This window comes from Protopterus annectens, chromosome 15.part0, assembly GCF_019279795.1.
Source record: "Protopterus annectens isolate FY-2018-M chromosome 15.part0, PAN1.0, whole genome shotgun sequence".
In the NCBI taxonomy this organism is placed as follows: Eukaryota; Metazoa; Chordata; order Ceratodontiformes; family Protopteridae; genus Protopterus; species Protopterus annectens.
Window position 1 is genome coordinate 736,907,311 of NC_056749.1, and position 21,902 is coordinate 736,929,212.

The window sequence follows — 21,902 nt, forward strand, 5'->3', positions numbered from 1 at the left end:
TGATGGACTAGTAGATAATCAGTCTAGCTGCCTTACCAAAAGAAATTGATGATGTTCTAAGGCGAATACAGTTTAAAGTTGACGCCTCAGACATTTCTTTGAGGCAAAAGAAAGAAAAGAAAGTGAATAGGGATTGCAGGCTGTATAGAGAAAGGAAATGTAATTCCACCTTAAAACCGTCAGAATCATCAAGCAATGCTTCAGGTGAGCTGACATCACCCCAGAACATTGCAACAGGGGAGGAAGAAGCCGTTAGAGAGAATGGAGGCTTTTACAATTAAGAAAATAGCAGATTTTCCAAGTCTTTTTTATCCCCTCGGCACTCGAAGCATCTGCAGGAGAAAAAAACAGTGCAACATGGCCAATGGGAGACTATGACAACAGGAAAGCAAAATGTACCACTGAGGAGGTATTTGAGTACCACCGAGGAGGTATTTGAACAGCTACAACAATCTGACAGTAATGCAGGTAGCCAAAACTTTGAATCAAGCCAGTGTTTACCCTCTGTTTCGCAGAGGAAAAAATCAGGAATGGCATCAAACATGCAAGTAATGTCTATGTATTTTAAAATATACAACCTGTCACACAGGGTTTTACAGAAGCAGAGACTAATTTATTAAAGAAAGGCTTCAATTATGTGCCCTCTAGAAGGGCGGACATTGTGGACACTGTTAATTTAAAAGCATTCACCAGAAAACTGAATTTAAAGTTGTTAATGGGGAGTCAAGAAGGTAAACAAAAGGGTGATTTTGTTACACCTAGCACTTTTAACCTGCCCTTGTACCCTGCATTAAAAGCATTTGAGGATTTGTGTGAAACAGAAATTAGGGATTTGTTAAACAAAAGAAGTAAAAGAAAAGTTTATAATATGACAGCAGAACAACAAATTATTTTTAATTCTATCAAGGATGATATTTCTGTAAGGGTTATGCATGCAGACAAAAGGGTTCAATGGTCATAGTGAATTCTGATGATTATGTGAAGGAAATGCAATTTTGATTAGCAGATGAAACTTCATATAAAAAACGTTTCCAAAGGTGATGTCCTAAAAGCTTACAAAAGAATAGATTCTTAGTTTTTTCAAGCTTTGGCAGAAGGTTTGATTTCCAGGAATATGTATGAGTTTTTTGCAGTAGACAAACCCAAGATAGGGCATCTCTTTGGAACTCCAAAGATACACAAGAATGGGTATTGTCCCCCTTACAGGCCTATAGTTTCCTCACCAGCATCAAAGTTAGAGCCAGGTTCTAAATTTATAGACAGAACTCTGCTTGAGATAGTGCAGAAGACAGAATCCTTTATTAGGGATTCTTTTGATTTTTTTAAGCAAAAAATCAATAAAATGAAGGTTGAACCTGGTGATTTGTTGGTGACAGTTGATGTGGCATCTTTATACACCTGCATTCCCCATGATTTGGGTCTAGAGTGGGTTGGGAATTTGTTAATTAACACTGGAGAATACGAATTAGAAGAGTGCAGGTTCATGTTGGAATGCATGGACAACATTTTTTCATACAATTACTTCATGATTGATAATGAATATTTCTTGCAAATCAAGGGTGTGGTGATGGATGCCAGGATGGCCCCCAATTATGCCAACTTAGTTCTGGCTTACTGGGAAAACATTATGTCCAAGTTTAGATACAAAATTGTGAGTTACCATCATTTTATTGAGGATTTGTTTTTTATTTGGAGAGGAACACAAACGGAGCTCTTTCTGTTTATTGAAAACATGAATAACAGCACCTCCTTTTTGCATTTTACTGGTAGCGGGGACAATTTTAAGATTTGTTTTTTCAGATTTAGAGGTTATTAAAGAGGAAGGTAAAGATTTTTTGGGGTACAGCATCAGTTATAAAAATGTAGCAAGTAATGGTCTTTTGAGTTATTCTAGTATGTATCCCACTTGTGTGAAATACAACATTATAAAGGGGCAGTTAGTAAGACTTAGATCTGTTAGTGCAGGAACTGCATTCTAGATTTAAAAACAGAGGGTACCCTTCCAAAATTGTGCATGACATTATTAGTACAAACGAAAAGTAGGGTCTCAGAGGAAACACGCAGGACAAGAAGGATTGGGTTACATCAGTGTTGTTAACCTTTACCACAGGCAGCAAATAAATCAAAAATATAGTGTCCAACAATTGGAGAATATTAGTTTCTAACAGTGATCTTCAGATGGTAGTAGGAGAAGCCCCCATTTTTGTTAACACAAGAGCAAGAAATGTCAAAGAAATGTTAGAAAGTAGACAAAGAAAAAAGCCCCAAGGTAACACAGGTACTTTTAAATGCAAAAGTTGCAATTTTTGTAAATACATTTCAGAGGGACCAGAATTTGATATTGTAACCCAGAACAAGACGTGACATGTTCCAGTCCACCTTTGTGGTATACATGGCAAAATGCCCATCTGTTTTTCGTTTTATATTGGGAAGACCAGAAGGCAACTTAAAAACAGGCTGTATGAACATTATTATGCCATTAGAAAAAGAAATATGGACAATGCCCTTTATAAGCACACTTTAAACTGTGTGGGTAACAATAACCGTGTTGTTTCTTTTCACAGTTATAGATCATGTTCCAGTGGACTTCAATGGAGACAGAGATGGGGAACTAGATTTTGGAGAGTTCAAATGGCAGGTTCTTTTGGATGCATGCAGCGTGCCAGGGCTTAACAATGGTGTCAACTATAAAGCTCTGTTGCAAAGAAAAGCCTACTATAATAAATGTAAATAGCTTATATGCTTGTTAAAAATTAATGCATTATTTAGGATGTATTTTATACACACACACATATATACATATATATATTTTATATTAAGTTTTAAGAAAACTGAGCTCCGATTGCATTGATGTGCATTGATGATGCTATAAAAATGGAACAGTTTTTTAACAGTTTGTTCTGATGAAGGCCTAATTTTTGGGCTGAAAGTGCTAAACCAATGGATTAAAGTCTTTTTTGTGTGACTCAGTGCGTCACCATTACTTGTGGTTTTCTTTTTAATTTGAATCTAAATTTTGTTGCTACCGTGTGCGCATTGCATCCTAATTGAATCTCTCCATTTATGTTTTTACATTTGGTTTACTACTTTTTATCTTTCACTTGGTTACTTTTACTCTGGATGGATAGTAGGGCTTCTATTTTATAGTATTATCAGTGTTTAAGCAGTGCAGCGGTGTTACCGCCTCACAGCAAGAGGTTCTCTGGTTCAATCCTCGGCTGGGTGCCTTCTGTGCGGAGTCTGCATGTCCTCTCTGTGGTTGCGTGGGTTTCCTCTGGGTGCTCTGGTTTCCTCCCACATCCCAAAAACATGCTATAAGTGGATTGGACACCCTAAATTTGCACTAGGTGTGAGTGTGTGCATGTGTGTGCCTTCTGTGGAAGGTTGGGCGCCGGGCTGGCAACTCGGCACTGTAAAACTCCACTGCCAGTCATGAGCAGACAGGTGATCCGCTGTGGCGACCCCTAACCACGAAAAGCCGAAAGAAGTGTTTAAAATGGTATTCCTCTTTGATGAGCTATTTAAACTGACAACATGCATGTTGTGGGTGCTGGCTCTGGACCATAAAAGAGGGCACATTTTTTTTTAAATTACATTAATTTAGAATTTTATACAAATAAGGATGAATTATACTCTGCACTGACCACTGGTGATAAATATGAGCCCCATAAAAGTGTGCACTGGTAGTCATACATAAAGCAGAGCTCAGTACTGTAATCTTTCATCTAGCACTAATTCATCATTTCATGAGGCCCATAAAAGTGGGCATAGCCATTTTTTAAGCACTAAACTACAAATAATTGCTTAATGCTTCCTTTTCTGAAAAGAAAAAACAAAACAAAAATACTGCCTTTTCCATGATTTTGGTGTTTTATGAGCTTCATAAAAGCAGGCACAGTGAAAAGCTCTAAGCTGTTATTGGCCTTGATGGACTGTATAATAATAAAATGATCCGACACACCGTTATCCTCAAAACCTGTATTTGGTATTGGACTGTGTATTACCAGGGAGCACCCAAGGACAATTAAGATCTGATCTCTGAATGTAAATGCACTCCCTGATTTTGTATGTACTTGTATATAGGAAGCAGTATATCAAAATGGAAGTGATGAGGTCGGTGTTGCTTTTGAGTTCTGTAGTGCTCCATGTGTGGTTTAAACTGAAGCAAATTTGCTACAGTTTAAAAGTAATTTTTTTTTTTTTTTTTTTTAAACTAAAATCTGAGCACTGTAGCACTTCATGCAGGCATTGTATAAACTGTAGCGACTGTTTGCTACATCTATTGCAAGCAGTTTGCTGCAGTTTAAAAATAAATGTTTTTTTTTTCCTTTTTTAAACTAAAATGTGACTGCTGAAGTGATCCATGCAGGCAGATGTAAATTGTAGCAATTGTTTGCAAAATTTGTAGCAAAAGGTTTGCTACACTTTAAAAGATTTTTTTAATAAAATATGTTAAAGGAGGATTGGAGGAAGGTTATAAAAACTGGAACTGAATGGTGTGGGCAGAAGGGGAGGCGTCATGTATCTTGCCACCTGGTCTGTGTGCTAGTAGAAAGAACATATTTTTTTTTCTGCTGGGGGAGGGTCAGCTATTAATGTAATAAGCCGATTACTTAAGGCATACATTAATACATTTTATTTATTTTACGTTTGTTGACCGGGTTAGTCCGACTGAGCTGAATAGCTCTTTTTCAGTCGAGGTCCAGGGCGAAAAGCTCCAAATACATTATACAATAAAAAAGTAGAAGCAGTTTTTCAAAATGGTTAACAAAATTTGAACACTTAAAAATTATTTACAAGTCATAGTTTAAATGATGAGAATGGAAGTAAAGACATATTCTTACAGTGATAAAGTAATAATTCATTATAAAAAGAGTTACTATCAGGTATAGCCCCTATAGGAGGGATAGCAGAGAGAAGAGTTGAAAAGTTGGGGCTAAAAAGAGCCGGGTGTTGGACTGGTAAAGAGGGATAGTGGGTGTTAACAGTTAAGAGAAGAAGATGAAGTACAAGTTTGCAGTCTGATAATGAGCAGTTAGGGGCTGAGGGGATTGAGTTGGGGATGGATATCTATACAACGTGCCTACCCTTCTGATTGCTTACATGCATGAATAAAATGATCTAAAACAGTAAAAAATAATAAATTCTACCAGCGTTCATGTCTGGCATGCATTCCTTTTAGGTAGTGAAGGACCTGGGCTGGAACAGTAAAAATGAGAGAGAGAGAGATGTGATATGGCACATTTAGGGTTTCTATACCACATTTTTATCAGTGAAAAACTGTATTCTGCAACAAATGTTTAAGCCATGCACTGTTGAGAGGCATCTCAAAGCCACCCTGCAGCAAATGTTTATACCACTCACTACTCAGACATGTCTCAGATCCATCATGCATCATGCCTGCTGACGTCCCATAGACTCGTATCTATCTAGGGCAATGTGGATTCTCCTCTATCACCTAAATGGGTGTCTGAAAAAAATAAACAGCATGACAAACATAAACACTTAGAAAAAGGTGAGATACACGGTCACCTTTAAGTGTAAATTAAAGGACAAACATATGCATAATTTAAATAAAGGCAAAAGAATAATCCTGAGACATTTTAGCTACATATGCATTGCATTGTGTCTTGGCAACTACTGAAGTCAAACTGACTCGTATTAAGAATGTTTTTGCTCTTAATGATGTTTTAACATGCTGCATCCATCTTGATATTGCTTACTGCATATGACCTACAAAAGGGTCTTTTGGGTTTAGTCAATAAATACTATCAAATATGAATACATAAAAAAAAAATCTTCATTAAAAACGAATACACTTGGAGACTGGTCGAACAGCACAAATCTCTTGAAGTACTCCATGTCCAATTAACTATTGGGAAAGTACCATATCACATCATTGCTAGCTATAGATCCCCCACCATGAACCAGGATAAGCCCACTTCCTGCCTTGATTTACTAGAATCCCTCACCATACAGTTCAACACCTTAATCATGGGAAATTTAAACTATCTTTCCATAGACTTGGTGTCATACACGAGCAGAAACATGCTCACCCAGAGGTTCCTGGACTTTGTTAACATAAATGCTTTGGAACAGATAGTCGGCACCTCCACTATGGACTCTACTATTCTGGACAAAGTTCTCAATATAGGGGGGGGGGGTCAATGTACTTCCCCATGCGTGATGCCTTCCCTGGTTAGACCAAACCACAAATCATTCTCATTTGAAGTAACTGCTGGAACTGAACCTCACAAGAACAAAAATTATAAAAAACTTTACCAAAGCTAGCCTACAGCCTACTAAGAGATGATATAAAAAGCTTCATACTACCCGCAATCACAGACATCAATGATCACTATGCAGAAGTGTAAGCAAATGCCCTGTACAAACACTTAAGCAACTGCATAAACTCTGCTGTACCTGACCGGATTAAAACCAGGTCGTCCCATAAAAACAAGCCACTGTGGCAGACCAAGTATAAACAGATTGCATAACAAGAGGAAGAAATTATTGTCCAAATGTAAGAGGGATATCACTGTGCAGATGAAGAGTTCCCTCCTAAGCCTAAACAAAAAATCAGAAATCTTGTAAATTCTTCTAAAGCAAATTATGAAAATAAAATTGCATCCCTAGCCAAGGATAATCATATGGCATTCTTTACCTACATTTGAAGTCTAAAAGGTAATGCCCAGCTATGTGCCAATCTGATTGTAAATGGGATCATTCATACTACACTGGAAGATATTGCCAACCTGCTGACAGATTCAGACCAAACTTAACCCCCTATCTCCACCTACCATATCCCAAAGCATAGCTGACACCAACCCTCTGCCTAGTAACTCTAGAGAACAGGTCTATTCAGTGCTTGCCAAAGCCAAACACATGTCCTCAGTGGGACCAGACAATATCCCAGGTTGCTTACTAAACAATCTAAAACAAGACCTAGTGGACCCACTTGGCGTTCTCTTTAACTAGCTTTGTTCCTGCAGAATAGAAAACAGCAACAGTAATTCCTCTGCACAAATGGGGGCCATCAACTGACCCTGGGAACTATGAACCATAAGTCTAACCAGCCTCATCTGTAAGGCCTTGGAAAGAATTATCATGGATCTTATCAACAAGGACATATGCAACCTCCAAACACTGGACCCAACCCAGTTTGGCTTCGTTAAGGGTAGATCATACTTATTAAACCTGGTAGGCTTCTTTGAGAATGCACCAAAGCCATGGACAAAGGTAAGACATTGCACACTGGCTGGCTTGACCTTGTCAAGCCTTTCAACCAATCCCCCCACTCTGCATCATTGAGAAACTCTCCCAGTGGGGGATTAACCCTTACGTTACCAGATGGGTAGCCAATTGGCTCACCAACAGAACTCACTCTGTCAGAATTGGTGACTGCACCTCCACCAGTAGATCTGTCACCAGTGGAGTATGAAAGGGTTTGTGTTAGGCCCCTTACTGTTTGTCATCTATTTCTCAGATGTCCAGGCCAAAGTAGATGGCCTCCAGCTCACTATGTTTGCTGATGATTACAAACTGGGAGCAATCACTGAGTCACCCAACAATGTCAACATATTACAAGGGCTAACACAAACAAATGACTGGTGCCAAAGCCATGGTGTAAACTAAATACAAAAAATACATTATTACCTTTGGAAAAATGGAATTCCCTACAAATTACAATTTTGAAAGTGACCCCCCCCCCCAATTTCCAACACAGTGTTAGGAGACTTGCGAACACAGGTCCAAGTTTCCACAGTGGTAAGGAAAGCCTTCTGTGTAGCACACCTCATAAGCAAGGGCATAGCATTTAGGTCAAGGGATGTTATAACTCCACTGTACTTGACCCATGACTAATAAGAGTATAATGCACCCCTTTGCATGTACCTCATCAGACACCAGCAGCAGCTGGAGAGATCTCATAGGTTTCTCACTAAGAAAATACAGGGACTCTAATGTGGGCAGGCTGAAAGTTCTGCCACTTTACTGTGTCTTACAGACTCCTGAGAGGTGACTTGTGCCTGGGCTATGTGGCAATCTCCAACCTTGCCCTAAATGTAAATGCTGCACATCCACAAGTCAAATGGCACAAGAGTCCTGACATTAACAGAACATGCTAGAGAGATAGACATGTCTCCCAGAGACTGCCACTTCTCTGGAACAGACTTCCTATTCTTGTAAAAACAGATCTCCTCACTGACCTTATTCAAACACAACCTATATAACTGGATGGGAGATCACAGATTCACCCCTGGGGTGGCACCCATGTCCCTCATGGACAGGGGTAGCCGGTGTTGAACACAGACCTAATATGTTCATAAATTCATTCTGTGAACTACCCAAAAAGAACACATGGGGATACTTGGGATTAACATGGCTAGGCTTGTAAAGGCTCTAGGGCTGCTAGCCTAGTACCCTCCTATGAACCCATAAACCCATATACCATATTCTCAAGAAAAGAATTAGTGTAACAACAATTTCAACAATAATGAAGTAACAGCACTAAAACACCTACCTTTGCATCATTCTTTAAGGAAAATTTACTGCAGGTACCAAAACAGAGAAATGTTGTTTACTGTCTTACAATCCAGTACTCACATCTGATTCATTGGATATGGTGTATAGATACAACTGAAAGAAAATACAGGGTTTAAGCTTGGTAAAATAAGTCTTATCTAATCATAAACTCAGCTTAATGCAAAGGTTGAATATAAAAGCAAGACATTGTCAACTGTATCTAAAATTCAAAAGGTAAGCATTGTGAATGTAACGTAATCAATTTACAATCCATTTTGATCATGCAACCAGAGGACATAGCAAATGTGCTTGTAAAAACATTTGCGGACGTCAAAAACAAGCAAATAAATTAGTCTGGATTGCTGAACATTCATGGGAAAATATCCATTAATGACAGACATGATCAGTTGTCACAAGTAAAAGGAAAAATAAAATTTCCATGGGACCAGAAAACATGGTGATTTTCTATGCTGAATCAATAAAGACCTGATTACTGTCCTATCATTCATTTTAGGCAAAATGGTAGAATGTGGGCACATCTTTGACCTGCAGCTGCATGCTGTAATAATACCAGCTCACAAAACTGGGTGGGGATGGGGGGTTGAATCATTTTCAAACAATTTTACACTCTTCAGACAAACCACTAGTCTATTCATAATAACAGAGTCAAAATAAAGCCTTTCAAAATGATGCATGACACTTCTGTTAAATATGGAAAATATGACTTATTAAAGGAAGATGTTTGCTTTGAAATTGTTTTTCTTTCTTTGAAGAGGTAGCAACAGCACTTGACGAATGGCTAACATTGCATCCTTCTGCTGCTAAGGCTTTTAAAACTGTTCCATATATGGAAATAAATGGCTGCTTAAAAGCCAGTAGTAACCACTGTGGTATGCTAGAGTTGCTACCTCAGACAGTATGAACATTTAACCACACTTATCCATTATATGGCATGCTTATGCCAGTCAGGTTTTCATTTAAAGCATATTCTTTTATTGCAGACTTTTTAACAAAACAAAGAGTTGGCTTTTCTTCCAACTTTAACAACTCACAAATAAAACAGCTTTAGAATTTAGTATTACAACAGTCCTTAATGTAGTTCATTCTTATCTCTTCTAAAACTGTTTCTCACTCAGACAGGGAAGAATATCTACTCTGACCTTATCCTTCACCTTCAGGAAGAGGTTCTCCATTACATACAGCTTTCTAGTAACTTCTCCATTGGTTTGCTTTATTGAAATGCTTTGCTTCTGGACTCTGCTCTTACTCAACTCAAACAGTGGCTGTTTTCTAGAGCCATCATCTGAGGACGTCTTCTATTACTTGGAATTATGTTCTGCAGTATCCATGCTGCAAATCAGTAAAACCTCCTTTTATTCCAGAGTCTGAGAGTTTATAACTGTAGGTTTCCATACACACTCTTGTCTTGACTCCATCTTTGGTGATTCCCTCAGGCAATCTAACCCTTAGTTTAACCTTTTCTGCTGCCTGACTAGCCCTTACCATGACAAATGCGGCCCCCCCCACCAACTTAAGTGCACAGAACTTCAGTTGAGTAATTGCACTGGCCAAAGCCATTCAACTTCTTGCAAAATCCACCTGATGAATAGTCTGACTAGAAACCTTACTTAAGAGCTAGACCCAGTCTCTTGACCTACTAGAAACCTTACTTAAGAGCTAGACCCAGTCTCTTGACCTACTTTTCTTTTTAATAAATATATTCAGTGGCCCAACTCATTGCCTGGGTAAGTATTCATTCTACCCAGTCCCTTAGTCCTCCGCTTAGGGACAGAATAATACTAACTCCAAGATCCAAACATATTGTGGAACCATACTGAATGGATGGGCTCTGACCGTTTGTTTACCTTCAACATCATCATGCTTTGTCATCTGTCTCTGTCCACAGTTGCATATATATTTTATAGTTTTTCACCAATTCTTTTTGTACATATTCTACATAAAATCTACACAAAAATTATTTTGATGTTGCATAACACTGCCTGCATTATTCACAGTATCATATATTGTTTGCAACATGCTGTTCAGATGACTTTGCACAGAATTATACACCGATTGAACAGTTTATTTATATTACATTGTACAGCCCAAGTGCTCCTTTCAGTACCCAGTGCCATCCCCTAATCTAGTGCTTCCCTGATAAGCGGAAGAGACAAAAGTTCATCTGCCAGAGTGCAAAATGCTTCAGTTCTAAAGCTTCTAAAAATCTATTCTTTTCTTACAGACACTAACAAATTGCTTGCTATATTTGTAGGAAGCCATTGCTACAGTTTATGCTATGAACAGATTGCTAAACACTTTAGTTCTGATCACAAATGTAATGCCAGCAGAAATGCACTGAAGACTGATCAGCATCTATTGATTGTACTCCCAGTACTTTGGACCCAGGGTGGCTGCTCCCTTTGTTCCACCCTAACTATGCTACTGTTGTACAGTATACCATTGGACACAATCTCTAGCCAATGGCACAAATGATAACAGTAACATTTGAATGTATACACTTTATGAGCAGTTCTAAGCTGTGTATGTTTCACAAGCTTGGCCTTTCCTTCTTAAGAACATTTTCTGATTAGTCATTTTTATTGCTGGCTTCCAGGTTTTAAATTCTCTTGTTCTTTTTTTTTTTCCTCTGCATTTGCTTAACTTTTCAATGGGGATCACTTCTTTAAGCAGAGTTGATATCCAAGCCTTGCAATTTTTTTTCTAACAGACAAGATGTCCTTCGTGGTTCACTGTTGCAGTCATGACTGTTGGGTTCTTCCTGCCAGCAGCAGCCCCCGATCGTCCAGAGTCCCAAAGTCTGGATCGGGCATCAGCTGAGGTCGCTTTTATCCTGACGTCAATGCGCCAGAAGGTATAAAGACCTCAGCTGACACCATTTCCCCAGTCTCTCTTGCCGCGCGGTGCCCTTTGCAGTTCACTGATGCTGGTCGGCCTGTTCCTGTTTGTTTATGGATTTAATCCCAGGATTTTCATTTTATAGATAAGTACCCCATTGGGGAGGTCTTTTTCTTGCTCAAGTCAGATGTCAGAAAAAGTTAATTGTATTTCTTGTGGGAAGCAAATACCTCATAGGGATTTTCACTCTTACTGAATTCCCTGCCTGGGTCCTGAGCATGACGTTGCTAATTGTGCGTTTTGTGCTAGATTTAATCAGCGTACTATTAGGCGTAGATATAACTTTGCCTTTTACTATTTTGGAAAAAGGTTTAATTATAGCATGTCTTCGGATTCTTTTCCGGCTTCTGGGGTGTGTAAGAGGTGCAAGGATGCAGACAGGCCTCAGAGGTCCACACCAAAGGATGTTACTCAGTTATTGCCAGTTGCTGGTTCATCGGTTATCAGTGAGGTGCCTTTGCAGCCCCTGTCATCTGCCTCTTTTGAACCAATTTCCTGTACCAACTCCGGTGTGGAGCTGATGGGGTCTTCAGAATTGCCAGGGACTGGACCTTCGGATACTGCTCCCTCAGTTGGGTCCGGAGCCGGTAGGCAGGTACTGGCTTCTGAGGGAGTTCTCAGGTCTATGTGAATTCAGTTTTACATTCAAAGACAAAGTCTAAGGCTCCAGCTGAAGTGAAATGGCAAGCACAGGCACCTTTTGATCAGGGTTCTAGGCCTGAGGGGCAGATGCTTAGGATGGCTGAAGATCTCTTAACTATGATCAGGGGTTCACATCCCCCTCCTGACAAGAAGCCTAGATTACAGTCCGATTATGATTCTTCAGACCAAATTTCTGCTTCTTCCCTTGAGCAGGATTATTCTTTTCCTCCTTATGAGGATTCTGATGCTGGAGATTCCTTTCCTTCGGCTTCTCCTCCTGAGGATTATTCTTTTGGTGAAACTTTGCATGATATGAGGGTGCATTTTCACTGGGTAGGGCAGGAATTCTCTGAATCCAAGAAAAGGCTTAGGGATTTTCTTCTTCTCCCACAGCATAGGCCTCTGGCTATTCCCCCCCCTGTATTGGACATTGTAGATGATGTTTTTTCGGAAGCTTCTCTCTCTCCTGATTCTTTTCCCCCTGCTCCAGTCAAACCGGATAGATATTATAGGGTTCCAGATTCTCACAAGTTTCTTTTTAAGAATCTTTCACCTGATCCGGAAACAATTTCTCAGGGTCCTAAGGGTGTTAAAGTGGCCTCTGCTAAAAATCCTATTCCCTCTGACCGAGAGTCCAGGGCTTTGGAGAGATGGGGTAAAAAAGTTTATACTTCTGCTACATTGTCCATTAGGGCTTTGAACTGTCAATTTCATATGCTGAAGTATCAGCAATACCTTTTGTCTGTATTTAAATAAAATAAGTCAGCTGTTTCTATTGGTGCGGATAATCAGGAGTTACAGGATTTATTGCATGCTATTGAACAGGTGGGTAAACATACCCTGCATTGTGGTTTTGATTCTTTGGAAGCTTCTTGTAGGGCTGCAACAACTGGCACAGTTATTAGAAGACATGCTTGGTTAAAGGAACAAAGCTTGCCAGATCAGGTTAAAGCCAAACTTTTGGATGCCCCTTTGCAGCACAATGTTCTGTTTGGGTCCAAAGCTAAAGAGGTATTAAAGAAAATGGAGGACAAAGCCAAATCTATGCAGACAGTTGAGGATTTTCTACAGGTGCAACCTCCTAGATTTAGCAGACACTGGCCAGCTAAACCTTGGTCCTTTCCGGGCTCGGACAGGTCTCAGAGAGGCAGATTCAGGCGTTCCAGAGGTAGGGGACAGGCACAGACCCATTTTAGGAATAGGCAGTGGAGTGCCCCCTCTCCCAAAGGAGGTGAAGATAAGTCTCAACCCTACCGAAAACAGTCTTTATGACTCTCCCTTTCTGGTTCCAGGGGCTCCTTTCCTGGAATCACCTTTGGGAGGAAGGATTTCTCTTTTTTATCAAAATTGGAGCCACATAACCCGGGACAAATGGGTTCTGGACATAGTCTCAAGAGGTTACAGATTTCATTTCCACACCTTGCCAAAACCGAACGGTTGGCCAGATCTGCCAAATCATCAGTGGGCAGAGGCGCAACGGCAGGTTCAGTCCCTCCTGGCTAGGAGGGCCATAGAATTGGTACCAGCTTTAGAAATAGGGCAAGGTTTTTATTCCAAACTTTTCCTGGTTCCCAGGAAGGAAAATTCGTGGAGACCAATCCTGGACCTTTTTGTACTAAACACCTTCCTAGATATACCAAAATTCAAGATGCTCACTCTGCAGCAGCTGCTGCCTATGTTGGGCAAAAATGCTTGGATGGTGACTTTGGACTTAAAAGAAGCTTACCTGCATATTCCTATAAGGCAAGAGTGCAGAAGGTATCTGCATTTCAAAGCGGGCTCAAAGCATTACCAGTTTTCTGTGCTGCCCTTTGGTTTATCTACTGCGCCCAGGGTCTTTACAAAGTGCCTGGCACAAGTAATGGCGTTTTGCAGACAGAAGGGGATTCAAATATACCCTTATCTGGACGACTGTCTTATTCAAGTGGACGACAAAGACACTCTACTTCGGCATCTAGCTTTTGTGCAGCATCTTCTTCAGTACCTCGGTTTCAAGGTGAATCTAAAGAAATCAATTCTGGTACCCACACAACAGATTACTTTCCTGGGTGCTCTTCTGAGTACTACAACCCAGATGGCTTCCTTGACACCAGACAAAAAAGTGCAACTGGCTTCTTCTTTCCGACACCTGGCTTCAATGAAACAGCTGACTGCAAGAAAAATTCTGCAGGCTTTGGGTTACATGGCTTCCTGCATTCTACTAATACCATATGCAAGACTGCATATGAAGAAACTGCAGTGGTACCTCAAGAGTGTATGGTCTCAGCATTACCACAGTTTGGAAACAGTGATCACGATTTTGCCTGGTCTCCAGCAAGAGTTTCTTTGGTGGGCCGAAGCCTGTCTACAGAACAAGGGGGGAAGCCTTTTTGTCCTCCACCGACCAACCAAGTTCTGACAACAGATGCTTCAGATTATGCCTGGGGAGCCCACATGCACGGGAGATGTCTTTAGGGTGTTTGGACAAAGGAGCAAACACACCTGCACATAAATTTGAAGGAAATGCTAGCTGTACAGAATGCCCCGATAGCCTTCAGGGACCTTCTTCTACCAGGACAATTGTTGATACAGGCAGACAACACTACAGTGATGTGGTACATAAACAGGCAGGGGGGCTCTCACTCTTACCCCCTGTGCAGATTAGTCATGACTCTATGGTACACTGCTCTGACCTGCAGTGTGGACTTACAAGCACAATTCCTGCCAGGAAAAGACAACACTCTGGCAGACACATTTTGGATCCACACGAATGGATGTTGGATGTTTGGATATTCAGGATGATTATAAAGGCGTGGGGATGTCCGGACATAGATCTCTTTGCATCCCCTCAGAATCATCAGCTTCCAACATTCTGCACAAGGACCTACCACAAACTAGCATGGAAAGTGGATGCCCTCTCATTCAGCTGGAAACACCTCTCAGTATATGCTTTTCCTCCTTTTCCTCTTCTACCTCGGGTACTTCTGAAGATAAAACAGGACAGACCGCAAATGACTTTACTGGCTCCCAATTGGCCTCAGCAATTCTGGTATTCCACTCTGATGAACCTGGTTCAGGAGCCTCCCTGGATTCTGCCTCAAATCCCTCATCTACTGTCTCAATGGGACGGCCGGATACTGCACAGTCATGTCAAAACTTTGAATCTAGCTGCCTGGTGGATCCAGGGTCTGTAAACACCTCTACCCTTTCCAAACAGGTTATGGATTTAATCCTTGAAGCTAGATGGCCCAGCACGAGAAAATCTTATGCAGGTAAATGGAAAAGATTTTGCTCCTGGAATCAAGTCCAGGGTGGTGATTCTCCTGTTCCGAACATTCCTCTGATTTTACAGTATCTGACAGAGTTGTTACATACGGGCCTATCTTTTTCGTCTCTTAAGCTTCATGCTTCTGCTATTTCTGCACAATACGATATGGATCCTCTGATTTTTTTCTCATCCATTGCTTAAACAATTTCTTAGAGGGGCTAAGAATATTCGGCGCCCTATAAGGGCTCCTGTTCCCACTTGGAATCTTAACTATGTTTTGGAGAAATTAACCTTGTCTCCTTTTGAACCTGCAGCTTTCACGGATTTGAAATTTTTGTCTTGGAAAACTGTTTTTCTTTTAGCTATTACCTCTGCTAGAAGAATTTCAGAATTGCAAGCACTCATGGCTGTGGAACCTTTCCTTATTTTTCATCAGGACAGGGTATCTCTACAGACTAATCCCACCTTTATGCCCAAGGTGGTTTTCGGCAGTGGCCTTGAATCAGACTATTCATTTGCCTACCTTTTATCCTAATCCTCAAAGTGAGGAAGAAAGTCTTTTGCACTCTTTAGACGTGCACAGGCAGCTTCGTTTATACCTGGACAGGACCAAGATATTCTGGAAATCTGATCAGTTGCTTGTCGCTTATGCTCCTACTGTTCAAGGGAAAGCAATCACTAAGCAAACTATTTCCAAGTGGATTGCCCATTGCATCAAGTTCTGTTACTCTTATCATGGCAATCCAGTTCCTGTTAATGTTAGGACTCATTCTACTTGGGCTACTGCTACTTCAGCAGCTTTTCTTTGTGGGGTTCCTACCAAGGATATTTTGGAGGCTGCTACTTGGAGTTCTGTACATACTTTTTCTAAGCATTACAACCTCCCTCTCTATTCTAAATCCAGGGCCAGTTTTGCAAGGTTTTGTGACTGCTCCCTCTGTTTCTCCTCCAGCCACCCTTTATTAGCTTTGGGACACAACCCTACAGTCATGACTGCAACAGTGAACCACGAAGGACATAGTACAGTTGTGTACTTTTACCATAAAAGTAGATGTTCGAGGGTGTTCACTGTTGCAGTCCAGGTTACCCTCCCGCCATCCCCCTCTTTTGTTTTTTTCTTTGAGTATTATCTGTTATGAGGTATTTTGGCTGATGAGGTTTTGGGCATGGCTTCTTTTTTAGCCTTTTCTTTCTGGGCACCTGACATCTGGGGCAAGAAAAACTGGGGAAATAGCATCAGCTGAGGTCTTTATACCTTCTGGCGCATTGACGTCAGGATAAAAGTGACCTCAGCTGACGCCCGATCCAGACTTTGGGACTCTGGCTGATCGGGGGCTGCTGCTGGCAGGAAGAACCCAACAGTCATGACTGCAACAGTGAACACACTCCAACATCTACATTTATGGTAAGAGTACACAACTGTACTTTCCTAAGCCTGTTCCTTTATCCAGCACCACAGTTTATTCCACAGCAACTCCAGACTCAGTTTTGCAGACTATACTATACTTATCTGTACCTGTCTTTATGGTATCTGAGCTATGCATGAATACTGTTGATTTTGTCTCTGCTAATAGGTTCTTTATGAACGTCTTTCAACAACAACCTATAATTAGAAGTACGTGTTTACTCTCCTCATTGCTTTAGTTTACTAATTTCCTCTTTTAAATTTAGTCAGACTTTCTCCACACATTTATCACAAACCTCGCAACCTCGCTCTGAATTTTATATTCTGCCTCCAGATTTCTACATTTAGAAGTTAACAAATGTCAATCAAATAAATAAAATCAAAAAGTCCAAACCAAATGTCCACAAAGAACATGCAGGGTAACTCTCTTCCAAAAAAAAAAACATTAAATGGAGGAATCAAATTTCAAGTTTGATTAATTGTTTAATTAACTGTAAAGTGTGTTAAATGGGGCAATTGCTTTAATGAATTGTGTATAAAAAGAGGGAAGAGGGTAAGGAGTGTGTATCTGGTGAAGTTCCGTTATGGAGTGTGAATAAAGGGATTGGGAGCGCTAATAACCTTACCTGCCTGGAGTCTGGTTTTTTGGAAGAGAGTTACCCTGTGTGTTCTTTGTGGACAAATAATTTAAATAAAATTTAAAAACGGCACAATACTGATTCATCCATCTTGCAATACGTTTCAGGTCTCTCTCTGCAGCACATTAAAAAGGTTTGTTTCACTTAGTTTACATTTTGTTTTTTTTTCCTGTATGTGCCAATTAAATTAATTTAAAATCACTTTTTGTGTCTCAGCACATTCGCTTTGTAGCATTACCAACATATCTTTTAGTACTTTATGGAAAAATTAACTTGTTTTTATTAATCTCTCCTTTAGCCTTCGTTGGTTGCATAAGATGAGCAAAAGCATCTTGATTTTGTTTTTAGGCATAGATCAACTGCCCCACGGTCACCAATCAATATTCATAAGCAACAATTCTTATTTTTATTCTTAATTTCTTTACACACCATATTCAAACTGCTTCCAAATTGTTATTAGCATGCTATTGGCATACCAGTAATTCCTTAAATTTTATTTATACTTTTTTTGGAAAGGATTTAAATGGTGAGCCTTCATCTCAGGATATGGTTGCTTTACCATTTAGACCACAAATGTCCCATTGAGATCTTGCCAGTTTTTTCCTTGGTTCATTCACAGCAGACTGAGTTCTAAGTGGATTTAGACTTTTGACCACTCTTTACTTCATCTTGTGTCTGGTTTACCTTTTGTATCTCATCATGAGGGCTTAACACGCTTTCTTTCACCAGTAAATCCCCCTCCATGTCCAGATGTATATTGCCTCATTTTAGAACTCTTAACAGAGCAGTTTAATTTTATTTTGAACTCATTTTCAGTTTGTAGATTCCAGTACAATGTTTTTAATCTAATAATGGCCTACAATATTTCTGCTTTGGTACTCTGAACCTGCAACCTCAGATTAAATCTACACTTGACATCTTTTTTTTTTTTGCTTTAAAGTTTAAGCACAATTTCACTTTACTTATTTCTAATCTTTTCCAGTTTTACTAAGGCAGGTTGCCTTTCTTTTTGACACACCTTAGTTTGGCATTTCTATAGTTCTTCAAACTATTTCTTTATATTTGCCAGCCTTTCCATGCCATTCCTTAATTTTTCACTCCATTTCAGGACTTTGCAGTCATCAATTCTTTATTTTAACATAAGCACTTCCTTGTTTTTACATTTGTTGCATCAGTTTGCTTAGAACTCTCTTGTTCCACTACTTCAGCTTATTCAGATAGTTGTGGACAAAGCAACAACGTCTTAGTCTGTTTTACTTGTGATTTTTTTTTTCAGTTTGGTCAAAGTCAAATAGTAAACTTTGGTGATTTTCTTCAAAACAAAATATGACTCCTTGCACTTGTGTTAGCTCATTTTATGGCAATTTATTTCATGCCTGCTTTCAAAAAACATTTTCTTTACTCACTACCTGTTCCCTGTATTTAGAAACAGTGCTATATGGCTGTGGCTTTTGCAATCTTCCATTTTAGCTACAGTGCTTTCTGCTGCATTTTGCATTTCATTGATGGACCCTTTCAAAGAGCTGATTCTCTTTAGAAACACTGATTGTTCCAACATCATAGCATCAGCATTAATTTTTGGTCTCTGAACCAGAACATTGTTTGTTTCAGTTCTTTGGCACTTTCAGAGCTAGAATTACAGATCTCAAAGCCCTAACATTTTCTTGCAGCATACTATTTATTTATTACTTTATTACTTTTTGTTGTTTGGTCACTTGCTGTGCGGCCATACTATCCAAAAAGGAGAGCATTATTTTCCTATAAGTTCTTGCTTTTTAAAAAGATTCTGTAGCTTCAGAAACAAATTCTGTTTTTGGCATTATTTATTTCAGCTGTATTAGAATCTTTAGACCTGGAACCATCAATCTCAAACAAAACTTCAGCATTTGCACAGTTGCAACACAAGCTTGTAAAACGTCCATTAACCCCTGTATATCATGAATACTTTGATGAAAAACATTCATCTTCTGCTGCATCACCGTATTATTTTAATAAGATTTAATCAGTCACCACTTCTTTCCTTTTGAATCCCAGTGATAGAGCTAAATTTCATGGCATGAGAAGCTATCATTAGAGACCCCGGAGTTGCTCAGGAAATTTATTGATCTTTTAATTTTTCCTTCAAGTTTTAGTTTCTTGGTTAATGTGGTGATCAATATTTTAAAGCATTAAAAAACTACTAGCCGGGGCAAATTTGACAATATGGATCTTATATGGGCTTTGCAGAATCAGTGAGATATAACCTCAAAGCTGGATCTGTTAATGAAATTGGTAGCAAAAGTATTACAGGATACTACAGCCATAAAATCTGAGAATGCCTCATTAAAGACCACCATAGATACTTACACTTCTAAAATGGCAGTCAACCTGCAGGCCAATAAACTGCACCAATCTCTGATGTTGGTGGATATATATGAATCCAAGTTGTCCACATCAACAGGAGCCTATATCAGCATGGAGGACTGTAGCTGAAGGAACAACTTGGGACTTCCTGGTTCACAGGAAGGTGTGGAAAAAGGGGGCATTAAGCCTGAATAATCTCCCAGTTATATCAATAGAGAGTTCCAAAATCTTAATAGCAATGGACTTCAATAAAACTTTGAACTCTGTGATAGACAGAAATAACCTCTTGATTGCACCATTAAATCCCACACTACTGTAAAGAGCGAGTGAGATAGCATGGCCTAGTAAATATCTGGAGACACTTGCATCCCCAAGACTTTAGATATTTGTATTCCTCTTCACAAGGAGGATCATCTGACAAACTAGATTATTTTTTAATATCAAAGGAAGTGGTTAAGGATGTTCTCAATGCCAAAATAATTCCAGTCCCACTCCCAGATCATTAGGCAGTCATTTTAGCTATGAATGTGCAAAAAAAAAAAAACTATGAGTACAGACAGACTTTGGAGACTGGACCATTTTCAAAGACAGAAATCTATTAGACAATCTTAAAGATAGTGTGGCAGCATATTTAAAATGTACCTCAGCTGGAAAATATGACCCTTTAATGTGGTGAGTTTCAGTCAAGTTAGAACTTAAAGCTTTATGTGAATGGGCAAAGCTGCAAATACTCACTAAATGGAATAAGTAAATTGTAAATTTAGAGAGAAAAGTGGAGTTCAAGGTTACAAGGATAAACAAACAGTTCTAAGTCTAGCAATAAAGAATCGCACATAATTATATTTAGAACGTGCAGCATTCTGCAGCTGGGTGGGAGATAAGCACAAGGAATTACTATCCTACAAGATCAAGCAGTGCAGATCACTTGCTGTGATAGTAGGGGTTAGATCCTTAAACGAGCAGAAACTCGTATCATCTGAAGACATAAATAATGAGCTTTAACGGTTTTACGAACTTTATGGTGAAGGTAGTTCTTGCACTAATTTACAAGGATAATTACAAAGCTTTTTATAGCAGATTAAGGTTCCTCAGTTATCTGCTAAAGCTCATATGACACTCTCAGTGCCTCTGAGCCAGGAGAATATGTAAAAGGTAATCAAAGAGCTTCCAACAGAAAAAGACTTATCCAGATAATATCAATAATGAAACGTACAAGGAACTAGTAGATTATTGGGTTTCAGGCTTGGTGATACCATATCAGGCCTTTTTAAAAATATTGTGAGCTAAATAGCACATTGCAGGCATCAGTTATAACAGTTCTTTTAAAATCTGGTAAGTTAGAAGATGATAAGGTCATCTCCTGTTCAATTTCATGGTTAAATGTTGACAAAGTTCATGCAAAGATTATGGCTAATGGACTGCTACCATGGTTTCTGGCCCTAGTAACCTCATCACAGTGTGAATTCATAAAGGGCAGGAGCAGAGTGTATTACCACTGCATGTTGCAGATCTTTATGCAAAGCCTATGTCATGTTCCTGAACCAGCGATAGCTGTTATGGTGGACTTTGCTAAGACCTTTGGTTCTGTAAGGTGGAAAGACTTATGGCTGGTCTTGGATAGTATGGCTTTTCCTTTTGAGTATATTTGGTCCATCAAGCTTTGAATTACCAAACCCTGGCCAGCATATTGACTAATGGCATGTTCTCTCATCCTTTCTCTCTGAAGAAAGGCACCAGGCAAGGATACCCACTTTCCCATGATTCTTGCTAGCCACCTATCTGTATAGAAACCAATGGGTGAAGAGACACAAGTTTTCCTGTTAGCAGATGACGGTTTACTTTTGACAAGCAAATTTGTTGTGGTCTGAGGTCTACATGTTAACTCATCTAAAATATTACTATATCCAGTAAATGAAGCAACTACAACTTGAAAAGAAAGGGTCTCTTGTCCCTTTTACATGGGCAAGTAAACATCCTAAATATTTGGGGATCTACCTATGCCTGAACCCATTTAAAGTGGTACAAATTAATTTAGAGCCCATTTGGACTGAGGTATTCCTTTAATGTACAAGTGATGTAGACATCCTGCAGAAAGGCCTCACTGAGACCAATGACTGGTGTTGAAACCATGGCCTTAAGCTTAATGCCAAAAATGCGTCATCATCCCCTTTGGGAAAACTCAGTTCCC

At 39.5% G+C, this 21,902-nt stretch overlaps 1 protein-coding gene across 2 annotated transcripts in view; it reads right to left on the reverse strand.

Annotated features, from left to right (window-relative positions):
* AFF2 (AF4/FMR2 family member 2) overlaps positions 1–21,902 on the reverse strand; it is a 3,001,139-nt gene that overhangs the window by 2,679,023 nt on the left and 300,214 nt on the right. For both annotated transcript variants that reach the window (XM_044057592.1, XM_044057591.1), the window contains exon 2: positions 8,522–8,637. The gene's annotated coding sequence lies outside the window, so the exon portion shown is untranslated. The remainder of the gene's footprint in view (positions 1–8,521; positions 8,638–21,902) is intronic.